At 48.0% G+C, this 15,271-nt stretch overlaps 2 protein-coding genes across 4 annotated transcripts in view; one reads left to right on the top strand and one right to left on the bottom strand.

Moving 5' to 3' along the window:
* LOC136629002 (oocyte zinc finger protein XlCOF22-like) overlaps nucleotides 1-15,271 on the top strand; it is a 338,499-nt gene that overhangs the window by 54,321 nt on the left and 268,907 nt on the right. The window lies entirely within an intron of this gene.
* Nucleotides 1-15,271, bottom strand: part of LOC136628989 (zinc finger protein 84-like) — a 162,303-nt gene that overhangs the window by 10,719 nt on the left and 136,313 nt on the right. The window lies entirely within an intron of this gene.

Genomic DNA, 15,271 nt, shown 5'->3' with positions numbered 1-15,271 from the left:
GTAGAATTTTGTGGCTGTGCAAGTATTCAATAACTGATAAATCATCCTTACAAACCCGATTCATTTCAAATACATTCATTTTCGCTTCTGCATACATATTTCTGTCACTACGGGACGTAGGTTTCCGCCCAAGCGATTGCCTCATCCAAGCCCCGCCCCAAAGCACCGCCCACTGATCGCATCGTAGAAAACCCCGCCCCCAAAGCTCCTAACCCGACCCAATTCCCAGCTACAGTAGAGCCAGCCTCGTTCCTCGCAGGTCCTTCAACCATGGTCCCCTATACTGCAAGTATGCCCTTCATCTAATTACACATCAAAATCATTACCCACGCCAATTCCATCAGATGACTCTTCCTGTTTATCTAATGAAGGCTCTGCACCTACCCTAAATGTAACCATAATTAGCCAAATCCATTGGAAACTGCAGCTAATCCTCACCCCGGTGTTCTTTTATCTCAAATACAAATAATACTCCAAAAATAATTATCAAAAACTTTTGCTGATATAAAACTGATCAAAGAAATTCACGAGTTGGGCCAGAGAACGTCAGCCGTCGAAGAACGCATGGACAATGCTATCACAGTTCTTGAAATCACATGAAAAAGAAGTAGAACAACCACACAATGAAATACAATTTCCTCATAATAAATTGGAGGATGCTGAGAACAGGGCTTATTGGTCAATGTACTGTTACGGATAACGAGTGTGGACCCACTGGACCAACCAACTGGTTTGGCTTTGGGCTACTCCCACTGTGGCTGGTAGCTGACCCCTGGTGGTCAGATGGGAAATCTAAGCCTTTGCTAGTAAGGGAGATGGGGTACCCCTGCCGGGGTAGGCGTCGTGATAAGAACAGCCCCACTGTCTTCCTCTCGGGCCTGACTATCTCTAATGGGACACAGAAGAGAAGTACAGAACTGGTAGCAGACACACATATGAAAAATATGATTACGGACAGGAGATCTATCCTGTGTGACTGAGGCAGGATCACACCAGGATAACATGCAAAGTCAGGGAGCAGTAAACATACAAGTTACAGGATGTCAGGGATAGGAAGGCAATGCTGAAAGACAGAACCAAGCACCAAAACAGGGAAGAAGCCAGGACAAGCTATATAGTAGTACAGGGATAAGAAGGCAGAAGTCAGAGACAGGCGACCTCGAAATGCTGGGTGTCAGGAACAAACTCAGAGTAACACAGAATAACTCCCAGGAAAGGAGGGAGTGCCTCAGCCCAACTTGAATAGGGGAGTAATGTCTATTAACCCTGCAGCTGGGCTGAGAGCCAGAGAACTTGTTAACTCTTTCAGTGCTGGTAGAAAACAGACATAGAGCGTCAATACACACACGCGGGAGCAGAGAGATGTTCGCGTCTGCTTGGAAGCACAAGAGGGCAGCAGACATAGGTAGTAGACCCAACATCTAGGCTTACAAATCCTACAAGAGTCAATAAAGGACTTTTAGTAACTGCTCTATTTCAAGAACTCTGCCCCAACATTGCAATTGAAATGGACATGATCCATAGAGCACTGTTGATCCAAAAACCCAATGGTCCCCCAAGAGGCATTGTACTCAAACTTAATTTTCACTGTACTCGAGAACAAGAGGCTCGATCCTCTTCAAAGCTAACATTTGAAGGACACAATTATCAGTTATTCCCCGATTTGGATTCATCAACCTTGGCCAAATGATGAGCCCTAAACTCCTTATCACGAATAAAGAATCAGAGCGTCGGAATGATTAGGTCTGTTCCAAATAGATCTTCAGTGCTCGTACTAGGTCTAAAGTGTGCAGAGCCTGCCCACTTGGGTGGACTGCCGCCGGACAAAACGATGGCAGCACAATGTCTTCATTGATATGGAAAGCAGACATCACCTTTGGGAGGAAAGAAGGAACTGGACACAATACAACCTTATCCTGGTGGAACAGCATAAAGGGCGGCTTCGCTGACAGTGCTGCAATCTCAGAAACCCTTCGGAGGGAAGTAACTGCCACCAGGAAGGCTACCTTCCAGGACAATAACTGCCATGGTACCTCTGTTAATAGTTTGAACGGATTAACCTGTAGGGTGTCCAAAACCAGATTCAAATCCCAAGGTGGTACAGGGGAGTGAAACGGGGGTGTAGCATGAGCGACCCCCTGCAGGAAGATGCACACAGCCGACCTGGATGCCAAGGGGCACTGAAAAAAGACAGACAAGGCAGAAATCTGTCCCTTGAGGGAACTGAGGCTGAGCCCCATTTCCAGCCCATCCTGGAAAAAGGACAAAAGACAGCCCAAGGAAAAACGCATAGGGTGAAAGCCTTTCCACTTGCACCACAGGACGAACCCTCTCCACACACGATGATACACCTTTAATGAGGACGGCTTCCTATCCTTAATCATCGTTTGAATGACCAGGTCAGAAAAACCACGTGCTTTCAAAACCACTGCCTCAACCACCATGCCGTCAAACGTACTGTGGACAAACTTAGTTGGTAGCGGGCTCCTTGAGAGAGAAGATCTTCTTGCCGAGGAAGGCACCAGGGACAATCTGCCAGTAGCTCCATGGGCTTTGCGTACTGTTCTCGCTGAGGCCAATCCAGAGCTATGAGTATCACTGGAAGCCCTTCCATTCTGATTCTCCTGAGTAGCCAGGGAATGAGAGGCACCAGAGGCCCCCAGCCTGTCAGACTGGCGTCCGTGGCGAGAACTTGCCACCGTAGGGGCAGGAACGACTTGCTCCGCAGAATGTGTTGAGAGTTTAGCCACCAATGGAGAGAGTGCTGCTTCCTTGGTGGAACCCTTATCCTTTGATCAAAGTGAGTGCATCGACCTGTCCCATTTCGACAGTTTGGTCCACTGCTGGGGGCGGGCGTGGAACTGGGCGAAAGGAATCGCCTCAAAAGGAAAAGACCACCAGCTGCAGGGAGGACCACTCGGCTTTGCAGTGTCGAAACACATCCCCTAATATTCCATGTGCTGTGAAGGTACGAGTGAAGACTTCCAGTGGCTGATGATCCACCTGAACCTGGTCAATATATAAATTGTGATGCCCAGGCTCTCCAGGTTGTCCTGCTGGGTTGGGGCCTTCAGCATGATGTTGTCCAGATAGGAAATGACAACAATCCCTCTGGAATGGAGCTTGATGGCAAAACCTCTTGATACGACCTTCCGCACCCAGACATCCGAGACCTGAGCCCACCGGACTTTGCTATACCGGGAAAGCCATCCCCCCACCCTGTCCAAGACGGGTGGGGGCTGCCCCTCATGCAGAGGACTTGGTCCTTAGTGCCTTAGCGGACTGAGGACCTGACCGCCAGGATGGCCTTTACTTGATCGATGGTCCTTTCTTTTGCTCTTGCTTCTGAGGGGCTTTCCTGCCTCCTGATTTGCAAGGGCTCACCAGGCGAAAAGAACGAAAGTAAAGACGCCTACACTCTGAGGCTGTCGATTGCTTGGAGCGACTCTGCAGTAGATGAGAACTTTCCTCCTGTAGCTTCCGAGATGAGCTCATCCAGCTAGCGCTGAAAAGGTGAGATTCTACAAAGGGAATGCTGGTAAGCGACCCCTCAAAAGAAGCATCCGCATCCCACGACTTCAACCACAGAATCCAGTGAGTCACCACTGAAGCAGCGGATGTTCGCACCACAAGCCTGGCTACATCCAAAGAAGCTTCACAGAGAAACTTGCCCGCCTGTTCGATCTGCTGTGCACTGCCAGATCCCCTTGAGAAGCCCCCATGAGGATATCCCCACGTAAGTGCTTCGCCCAATCCTTAATTCCCTTACTGACCCAGGATGAGGCGAATACGGGCCTGAGAGCTGAACTTGTTGCCTCAAACACAGACTTTGCTAAAGACTCCAGCTTCCAATCATGGGAGTCTTTCAGAGAAGAAGCATCCACCGTGGGCAGAACCGTGTGCTACACTAAGCGGGAGACAGGCGGATCAACCGCCGGCGAAGAGGACCACTTCTCCACCAGATCCTGCAGAAAAGGGTACATCATGTCCAAAAAAAACAATTTGGAAAAGCGTTTGTTAAGAACTTTCCATTCCTTAGACAAAACCTTGTCAAAGTCCTGATGGGGAGGAAAAGTCTTTGGGAGGTGTCTGGGTCCCCTGAAAAAGGACATCTCCGGAGCAGCTGGCTCCTGCTCTGGAAAGTTTCACGAACCGCCACCATCAGGCCTTCCACCATAGTGGAGAGTTTAGGACAGGTATGTCAAACTCATTTTCACCGAGGGCCACATCAGACTTATGGTTACCTTCAAAGGGACGATTCTAATTGTCAAACTATATAGTAAAAGTGAACTCCATAGTGGCCCAAGTGGTAATAGTGTCCCCAATAGTAGCCAGTGGCACACACTATTATATATATATATATATATATATATATATATATATACACATACATACATACATACACACACACACACACACACACACACATACATACACACACACACTATTATACATATATACGCACAGACGCACACTATTATACACAGATGCACACTATTATACACATATACACACACACAGACGCACACTATTATACACAGACACACACTATTATACACATTTACGCACAGGTGCACACTATTATACACATACATACATACACACAAAAGGACACTTTTGCATTTTTATACTTGCCTGCATCCAATATGGTCCCAATGGCAGGCATACTGGCTGGCTTTCAGTCCTTTTTGGGGCACTACTGCAGACTTGGGCCCCTGATGTCTCCCCAGATCTGCTGCCATGAACAGAGGGTGGGCCGGTGAGAGGAGGTCAGCACTAACCGGCTCTTACTCTGCAGCTGCTTCTCCTCAGCGCCGCTCTCTTTGCACCAGAGATGAGGTCTTCTGCAGGTTTTCTCCCTTCTCTGCGGCTGTTGTCAGTATGATACCGGCACTACTAGACAGAAAAAGCCGATAGAAGATCATATACTGACAACAGTACGGAGGGCGAGGGAACTTACTGCACAGTCGGCGGGCCACAGAAAATGAGGTGGCGGCTCGGATTCGGCCCGCGGGCCTTGTGTTTGAGATGTGTGGTTTAGGAGCTTGCTCCCTCTCCACGTCAGAGTCCGAGGAGGACTCTGACAACTCCCCTTCAGAACTGCTATCTTCCCCAGGGGACCGCCATGACCTCGTACCTGAAAAGTGCAACAGCGACGAGGAGGACGGTGACTGGGAGGACACCCGTGAGCTGGAAGGCCTACCACACTTCCATGGATGGGCGCACGGCGAGCCCTCCCTGACCAAATCATGCTTACCGGAAGCATCCTAGGAGACCAATGTCCTACGATCCAGTTTATCCAGATTTGTGCCAAAGACCAAGTGAGGTCAGACACCACGAGAGACAGGGAGCGGGCCCATTCTGGCTCAACCAAGTGAGGGCTGAATGGGGAGGGTGAGGGTGCCTGAAGGTTGCACAGCCGCCTGCTTTGCAAGGGTACAGTCGTTACAAAAAGGCTTAACCTGTCTGCATGCAAAATTCAACTTGCAGTGAGAGCAAGCATAATGCATAACTCTGGCATGATGCTAGGAATAGAAATAAGTTAATCTACGCTCAATGCCAACTATTGCGCACTCCACCTGCAGGAGGGGGTACAGCAGCGGGGTAGCTCGTCACCAGACAGAACTTACACTTGGTCCAGATGTGGTCTGGGGAGACACAGGGCCCATAGGCCGGAGTGCCGTCAACTGCTGATGAGCTCCTGAGGACAGCTGCAAGGACAGAACATAATGGCAAGAGGCAGTGAGGATTTGAAGGGGGGATTGCTATCCCCTGATAGGTCAGCAGAGCCACATCTCCTCCCTTGATTTCCCTGGCTGATCCCCGTAGAGGTCATCGCCAGCCAGCCGGCCAGAAGTCACTTAACTACTACTGTCCTCGGAGCTCTGGCCCCACTCAGCCCATAAAAGCAGCACTGGAGGTACACCGTTGACCTGCTCCCACACTGTACAAACACTTACTGGAGCAGGGCGGTAGGCGAAAGGAGCCTCTGCCCAGCGCACCGAAACCACGCTCCCCCCGAATCATGCAGGGGGCGCGACACTCTTGCCGGAGGCCACGCCCCCTCCTAAAAGTCAGTGCCGGCGTGACTAGAGCATCGGGTATCCTAGCGTACATCCCATTAAGGGCTCCACCACACCAATTGACTGCAGCTGCCCTCCACCAGCAGGAAACACCCTGGAGGAAGCGACTGCCACACCACCCCAAGTACTCCTGTCAGAGCCTGCTGCCGTCCCAGCACCAGGGATGGGGGGGGGGGGGGCGGGAAAGGAGGGTGGAAACGACTGAAGACCTGGATGGGAGATTGGGAGAGACAGGAGAGAGAAAGGGAGGGCAGCTGCCCCCCCCTGCACAGAACTCCTACGCAGCTGCTCTCCACCAAGTAGAAGGAATGCAGCCTCAGCAGGACAGTAGTCCTGTCCACTTCCCAGCACAGCTAAATTCACGGCCGTCCCACCAGAACGGAAAAGAAAAAAAAAAGGGGGGAGCAACGCCAGCAGGAGAAACGCAGCCATGCTACCATGGGGGAAAGAAAAAAAACTCCCCACCCACCCTAAGGACCCACTCCTTTTCCAGAAAAAAAAAGCAGGGGGGATGGGGAAAGGGTGAACATACTCACCTCTCTGTCCCCCAGACTCCTGAAGATGGTGGCTCCCAAGCTCCAGCGGAGCCTTTCCCCCTAACATCGCCTAAACCACACGGGGAGCGGATGCGGACCACCAGAAAAAATACAGGGGCCACATACAGAAACTCTGGATGTGCCTCCTTTTCTTCTGAGAGTAAAATAGATGAAAAAGGAGGGTAGAGCAAGACCCAGTGAGGGTGGTGGAAGATTTCTGGAGTACAAAGTGTTTCCAATGATGGAGTATTTCGAATGATGGAGGTGCTGCCAACCAGATGACGCTCCACCAGGGGGGGGCGCGATTGTAGCGAAAAGGATGTGGAAAAATACTGGTATGGAGGCGCAACCCTCTAAGCTACTAGAAGATGAAGATAAAGGTCCAATATGTGATGGGGAAAGCACTTCTTATTATTTCACAAAATAAAAACCAGCAATAATGCGCTTCGGGGACGAGCCCCTTCGTCAGTTCAGCTGGATAGGACTGAGTGAGAAGTACAAATAGATCGTGGAGGGGTGATTAACCCCTTAACGACCAGCCCATAGTGTTTTTACGTCCTCCCGAAGTGGGCTTTATTCTCTGAGGACGTAAAAACATGCTTCCTGCAGAGAATAATGCCCCTCGGGCTGTGGACGTGACAGCTCCATGCTGTTGGTGTCCGCAGGTAGCTGACAGCATGGAGCTGTCACCCTGGGCTGTTCGGACACCCCCCGGCATTGCGATCGGCGCTATGCAATGGATAGGCCGATCGCAAAAAAAGTAAATAAAAGTACACAAAAGTTAAAGATTCAGCTGCTCTGATGGATCGGATCCATCGGAGCAGCTGAAATTACTCACCCAGGTCCAGCACGCTGCTCCCCGCTCTCCTGCCGCTCCGGGGCCCGAAGCCGCTCTTCTGCGCATGCGCGCCAGGCGGCATTACGTCAGCCGCATGCGCAGAAGGCCCGGCGGCGCGGGAGATTTAAAATCTCCTGGCTCCCGGCTCCTGTAGGTAGCCGGGAGGCAGGAGACGTCAGCGGGGACTGCGGTGAGCGGTCCCCGGTACCGCGATCGTCGTTATCCAATGGATAGCGCGATCGCGAAAAAGTTAAAAAAAAGTTTTAAAAAAGTCAGTTTCACCTCCCCTCATGGATCGGATCCATGAGGGGAGGTGAAAATACTCACCCCCAGTCCTCAGCGGTGTCCCAATGTCCCGGGACCCGAATCCCCGTCTGCGCATGCGCGCCCGATGATTGACATCGGGCGCGTGCACAGACGGGCTCGAGCCCCGGGAAATTTAAAATCCCTCTGCTCCTGGCTGCCATGTGTAGCTAGGAGCAGAGAGATTATACCGGGGACATGATCATGTAAAGTGAAAAAAAAGTGTAAAAAAGTAAAAAAAAGTTTTTAAAAGTTTAAAAAGCGTACGTTTCATCTCCCCTCATGGATCATATCCGTGAGGGAGGATGAAAGTACGTACCTAAGGCCCCCAGATTTATCCGCGGACCTTACCACAGCTTCTGCACACGCGCCCGTCGCCAAAATGGCGGGCGCATGCGCAAAAGCTGTGGATTGCCAGGATAATTTAAATTCTCCCTGCTCCTGGCTACAAAACGTAGCCAAGAGCATGGAGATTTAATGGGGGGCCGCAGTGAGCGGTTCCTGGTCACGTGTTCGCCATTATCCAATAATGGCGATCACGTAAAAGTAAAAAAAAAAAATTTGAAGTTTCATCTCCCCTCACTGATGCGATCGGTGAGAGGAGATGAAACTTTTTAGCGGAGGCCTGCGTATTTGAACCCCGACGCGATCTTCCTCCGTGAACCTTCCCGAATTCTGCACATGCGATTGCCGGCAAAAAGCCGGATACATGCGCAGCAGTCGGGGAGCCCAGGAAATTTAAAATCTCCTTGCTCCCAGCGACCAACGGTCACCGAGAGCCTGGAGCAGTGACGGGTGGCCTCGTTGAGCGGTCCCCGGTCACGTGATAAAAAGGTAGAGATCTACCTTAGGCCGGTCTCACATGACCGCATAGGAATTACGGATTCTGCATGCGTCTGATCCACGGTATTACGCAGATCAATCGCATTGGATTACACAATTCCGCTCACATTAGCGGGTCGGAATTACGTAATCCACTGGCAGAAAAGAGAACGCAGCAGGTTCTATTTTACTGCGGATATTTGCAACGTAGAGCCCATTGTGCTCCATGGTCGCGGATATACCCGCTTCCCATACGCAACTACGTTGTATACGGGCTGCGGGTACCCGTGTCATCGCTAAATGACGGTGCGGGAAATACAAAAAAAGGTGTACTGTGCATGACCGCCTGTGTGAGTAGGCAGTTATGCGCAGTACATTACGCAGCCGTACGCAGGGTCACAGCCGGGCTCACAGATGGGATCCGCTGTGGGCCTCCGCAAGCGGATTCCGCCTGCACCCGCGTGAGCCCGGCGTTATTCAGACCGCTACCTGTGATACGTATTTTACAAGAAGCCCCGGGAACGCTTGCCTTCCTGCAGTTCCAGGAGCAGCTTGTTGAGCGCCTTCTGTGTGAGACCGCCGCACCTCATCAAGCTTACGAAGACTCACGGAACGCCACTTTTTACACCCCATACCCGCCACTGAGGTCACGAAATACCCCCAAAAAGCATGAGAGGAGGGGGGGGGGGATACCCGGTTTTATTGCCCCATGGGCCCATTCCAACAAGCCTCCGTAATTACCCCTGTCTTCGGAAATACTACACAGTTCACATTTTTACTTTTATCTAAGATTTGCGTACGCCAAAAAGGGCGCGGAGTGTGTGGGGGAGGGGCGGGGGATTTTAGGGAGTCAATCTTTATTCTTTACAAATAAGCAATGGGGCCTGGGATTTATTCAGTTGTGCCCTGAAATCCAACGGGTGTTCCGTCCTTTATAGGCCTTGCCATGCGTCCTGTAAGTAGATTAGGGCCACAATGGGTATGTTTCTGAACTCGGGACAAACGGGGGTATTCATTTTGGGGTGAATGTCTTCATTCCTATGTACACTGTACAAAAAAAATGTTTTTAAATTGAAAAAATTGCCCAAAAAATTGAAAATCGTAACTTTTTCCTTCTGCTTTGCTTAGATTCATTCAAATACTGTGGGGTCAAAATACACAGTACACCCCTAGATGAATTCGTTAAGGGGTCTAGTTTTCAAAATGGGGTCATTTGAGGGGGTTCTTTATAGTTTTGGCCGCTCAATGCCTCTATAAGTGGGCAATGGGGCCTGAAATTTATTCAGTAGTACCCTGAAATCCAACGGGTATTCCTTTCATTGTAGGCCTAGCCTGTGTCCTGTAAGTCTATTAGGGCCACAATGGGTATGTTTCTGAACACGGGACAAACAGGGGTATCCATTTTGGGGTGAAAGCCTTCATTTATATGTGTGCTGTACAAGAAAAACTGTTTTTAAATTGACACAATAGCCCAAAAAATGAAAATCCTATTTTTTTCCTTTTGCTTTGATTGAATTTATTCAAAAACTGTGGGGTCAAAATACACAGTACACCCCTAGACAAATTCGTTAAGGGGTCTAGTTTTCAAGATGGGGTCATTTGTGGGGGTTCTATATGGTTTTGGGCGCTCAAGAACTCTACAAGTGGGCAATGGGGCCTAAAAGGACTTCAAGCAAAATCTGTTCTGAAAGCCACCGATTACTCCTTTTATTTTGGGCCCCGTTGTGCATGCGGACATAAGATTAGGGCCACAATGGGTATATTTCTGAAAACAGCACAAACAGGGGTATCCATTTTGGGGTGTAAGTCTTCCTTCATATGTGTGCTGTACAAAAAAAGCTGTTTTTAAAATGACAGAATTGCCAAAAAAACAAAAATCCAAATTTTTTCCTTTTGCTTTGCTTGAATTTATTCAAAAACTGTGGGGTCAAAATACGCAGTACACCCCTAGATAAATTCGTTAAGGAGTCTAGTTTTCAAAATGGGGTCATTTGTGGGGGTTCTCTATGGTTTTGGGCGCTCAAGAACTCTACAAGTGGGCAATGGGGCCTAAAAGGACTTCAAGCAAAATTTGTGTTCCGAAAGCCACTGGTCGCTCCCTTCATTTTGGGCTCCATTGTGTATCCAGACATAAGATTAGGGCCACAATGGGTATGTCTCTGAACACGGGACAAACAGGGGTATCCATTTTTGGGTGCAAGTCTTCCTTCATATGTGTGCTGTACAAAAAAAGCAGTTTTTAAAATGACAGAATTGCCGAAAAAACGAAAATCACAATTTTTTCCTTTTGCTTGGTTTGAATTCATTCAAAAACTGTGGGGTCAAAATATGCAGTACACCCCTGGATAAATTCCTTAAGGGGTCTAGTTTTCAAAATGGGGTCATTTGTGGGGGTTTTCTATGGTTTTGAGCGCTCAAGAACTCTACATGTGTGCTATGGGGCCTAAAAGGACTTCAAGCAAAATTTCTGTTTTGAAAGACACTGACTACTCCTTTCATTTTGGGCCCCGTTGTGGACTCAGATATAACAATAGGGCCACAATGGGTATATTTCTGAACACGGGAGAAATAGGGGTATCCATTTTGGGGTGTAAATCCTGATTTTCATGTAAACTATAGGAAAAAAATATGTCTTTAAAATGACAGATTTGCAAAAATATGAAATTTTACTTTTTCTCCTCTAAATTGAATTAATTCCTGAAAAAAAACTGTGGGGTCAAAATACTCATGACACCCCTCAGTGAATACACTAAGGGGTGTAGTTTTTAAAATGAGGTCATTTGGGGGGGTATCTATTATTCTGACACTCATGAGCCTTTCCAATCTTGGCTTGGTATAGGAAAACAAAGTGTTCCTCAAAATGCTAAAAAGTAATGTTAAATTTGTACGTCTCCTAAATGGTTAAAAAAAAACGAAAGTTTTTCCAATGTGCGCCCAAAATAAAGTAAACGGGTCGAAATATAAATCTTAGCAAAAATTTCTATATTATGTTTGCACATATTTAAGATATTGCAGTTGGAAATGTGAAAAAATGACGATTTTTTCAAAATTTTCCCAATTTTGGCGCTTTTAATAAATAAACACAATTTCTATCGGTCTATTTTTTCCGCCTAAATGAAGCACAACATGTGGCGAAAAAACAATGTCAGAATCGCTTGGATATGCAAAACCTTTCTGGTGTTTTTCCATGTTAAAGTGACATGTCAGATTTGCAAAATTTGGCCTGGTCATTAAGGCGCAAACAGGCTTGGTCACTAAGGGGTTAACAAAGAAAGGGAAGACAAAAAAGGGGGAAGAGGGGAGGGGAAAAATAAACAAAATTCATATACATAATGAAATCTCACAAAGGTGTCAATAAAAACGATAAATATATAATAGAAACACCGATCTGAATAGTGCTAAAATATATAGGAGACAAAAGACAAAAACATGAAGCTAAAAGAGAATGTGAACATCCGGACATAACAGGAAATGTATACAAAACAGACATGTTAAAAGAGGATGAAGACGATCCAGGGTTAAATACCAATCTTAACCCTTTCCAATCCACTGTCTGACCTCTGAAGACATGACTTAAAGGGGTTGTCCCGCGGCAGCAAGTGGGTCTATACACTTCTGTATGGCCATATTAATGCACTTTGTAATGTACATTGTGCATTAATTATGAGCCATACAGAAGTTATAAAAAGTTATTCACTTACCTGTTCCGTTGCTGGCGTCCTCGTCTCCATGGTTGCCGTCTAATTTTCGCCGTCTAATGGCCAAATTAGACGCGCTTGCGCAGTCCGGGTCTTCTTATCTTCTCAATGGGGCTCCGTGTAGCTCCGCCCCGTCACGTGCCAATTCCAGCCAATCAGGAGTCTGGAATCGGCAATGGACCGCACAGAAGCCCTGCGGTCCACGGAGGGAGAAGATGCCGGCGGCCATCTTCACCGGGTAAGTAAGAAGTCACCGGAGCGCGGGGATTCAGGTAAGCGCTGTCCGGTGATCTTTTTTAACCCCTGCATCGGGGTTGTCTCGCGCCGAACGGGGGGGGGGGGGGGGGGGGGGGTTGAAAAAAAAAAAAAACCCGTTTCGGCGCGGGACAACCCCTTTAAGGCTGTACAGCTCCGATGTTGGAAGATGTCCGTCTGGGTTCTCTTACTGTATATTGCCAGCCTCTCTGCTGTCGGAGCCTATCCAGCGTGTCACCTCCTGCAGTACTGGCTTTAGCCAGCATATAGCATCATTGTATAACGGCAGAAAAAGAGTAAGCCCCCTAGGAAAACCAGGATACAAGTTGGATTGGAAAGGGTTAAAAATTAGAGATGAGCGAGCGTACTCGTCCGAGCTTGATGTTCGTTCGAGTATTAGCGTGTTCGAGATGCTCGTTACTCGTGACGAGTACCACGCGATGTTCGAGTTACTTTCACTTTCTTCCCTGAGAAATTAGCGCGCTTTTCTGGCCAATAGAAAGACAGGGAAGGCATTGCAACTTCCCCCTGCGACGTTCAAGCCCTATACCACCCCCCTGCAGTGAGTGGCTGGGGAGATCAGGTGACACCGGAGTATTAAAATCTGCCCCTCCCGCGGCTCGCCACAGATGCATTCTCACAGAGATCAGGGAAAGTGCTGCTGGTGCCGGAGCTGCTATAGGGAGAGCGTTAGGAGTTATTTTAGGCTTCAAGAACCCCAACGGTCCTTCTTAGGGCCACATCTGACCGTGTGCAGTACTGTTGAGGCTGCTTTTAGCAGTGTTGCACAATTATTTTTTTTTTGTATATCGGGTGTGCAGAGCATTGCGTCCTCAGTCTGCAGTCATTTTACAGAGTATAGGGGCAGTACTGGTGAGGCAGGGACAGTGGGAAAGGTGAAAGAGATATACAGGCTATATAGGCAGTGTGGTTGTTCCCAAAAAGTTCAAAAATATACAATATTTGGCCTGCCTGTCACTGCCTTCAGTTTACTGCGTCTCTGCTGGGGGTAGTAGTTGTTGAATTAATACCCAGCCTTGCGCATAATTGTTTCCTGCCTCTGCAGTGCGTTACGTACGCGAAGTCAGCCTCCAACAGGGAAATCGAAATACAGTGTATATCACAGGCAGTGTATTTTAAATGTACAAAAATAGCAAAACATAAACAAACGGTATAAACTCGTTATCGCCGGAATCGTGTGACTCAGAGAATAACGTTATCACACTATTTATTCTGCACGCTGAACGCCGTAAACATGAAATCGAAAAAACAAATGGCAGAATTTTTTTTTTCCCCAATCGCCCTAAAATTTAAAAAAAACAAAACTTATGCAATACATTATATATACTCAAAAACGACGCCATCAAAAAGTACATCCTGTGACGTACAAGAACACAAACAATTCGAGGACTTCAACCGCTCTTGAAATCTTTTCCCTAAGATACCCACAAGCTCCAGGCCTCATCCCCCAAATATACTGTAGACTGGTCAACTCCTCTTACCGCACACAACTGCCGTATGTCTCACGCTGGGAGGAAGACACGGGCAACACTCCTTCTGATGAAGATTAGCCCAAATATGGATATCGCCCAACAGCAGCGCTCGAGCCAAAAGGCTTTGGATCCGGGTTTATTCCCTGATCTACTCTGTAACACAATGCAATATACCTAAAACTCCTTGGGAGGCGCTGCTAAACAAACCCAATGAAAATATTCCTACAGAGTCGCAGACATTAAACTTTTTCATTTTAGCCTGAAACAAACCATTGGCCATTCTTGGCGAAACACATCTCTAGAGTTCAGAGGTGAAACCCCGAACAAACTGCTACTTAATTAGTGACAAACTAACTTCAATAATTGCTGACGGACAAGAGAGATTTCTAAGAATCTGGGCCCCATGGATGGAATATGCCCCCCCCTCCCAAAACAACAGACCCTTAATTTCTTTATAACTAGTTGTTTATAATACCATCAAATACCCTAGAACATCTTTCAGAGATCGACTCCACCGGAGAAGCTTCCCCCCTTACCTTCCCCTTCCAATCCCATAGCATTTCCCCATGATTCGGCCCTGGCCAGGCCATTACTCTACATTACTTACAGCCTAATAATGAAGAAGCTTGTAGCACATTGTTATGTTCTCACTATCTGGGAAATCACCAAATTATATCCTTCTGTTATAAGTCCTTGTAATCAGGGGCGTACCTAAAGGCTCAGGGGCCCATGTGCAAAAGTTCAGCTCGGGACCCCCCCTGGGCCTCTACCCCACACTCCCCCGAACCCATACCTAACGCATGTTGCATACATGATCTGTCCCTTGGCGTAATCTTTCCAAACATGACGCATTTCCTGCACTACATGAAAATTTGTTTGTAGCCCCGCAGGCCACTCACACACACCGCTTTTTACCGCTATTAGCGCAGCGTCCCGAGCGCCGTACTAACCACAGGGTTACTCAAACCTGCACTCGAACGTGGTGTTCCTAACCACGTGGATGGCGGAGGGCGGCCTTTGGGTCTCCTGAGCGCAAGGGCCGGGTCGCCATGGCGACCCCTGATGCTACACCTATGCTTGTAATTCTGTGATGTAACTAATTTACAAACTGCTTCATCTTTTACTTGTTGGACTTTGTTGTAAACTTCAAAGCACAAATAAAAAATGCAACATAGTAAAGTATGTGAGGCCAAAAAAGCCCCCTGTCCATCCAGGTCCGCCAAACCCCAATGAGGTAAAAGCC

The sequence above is a fragment of the Eleutherodactylus coqui genome, chromosome 5, assembly GCF_035609145.1.
Source record: "Eleutherodactylus coqui strain aEleCoq1 chromosome 5, aEleCoq1.hap1, whole genome shotgun sequence".
NCBI classification, from domain to species: Eukaryota; Metazoa; Chordata; class Amphibia; order Anura; family Eleutherodactylidae; genus Eleutherodactylus; species Eleutherodactylus coqui.
This window is presented reverse-complemented; position numbering and strand designations above follow the sequence as displayed.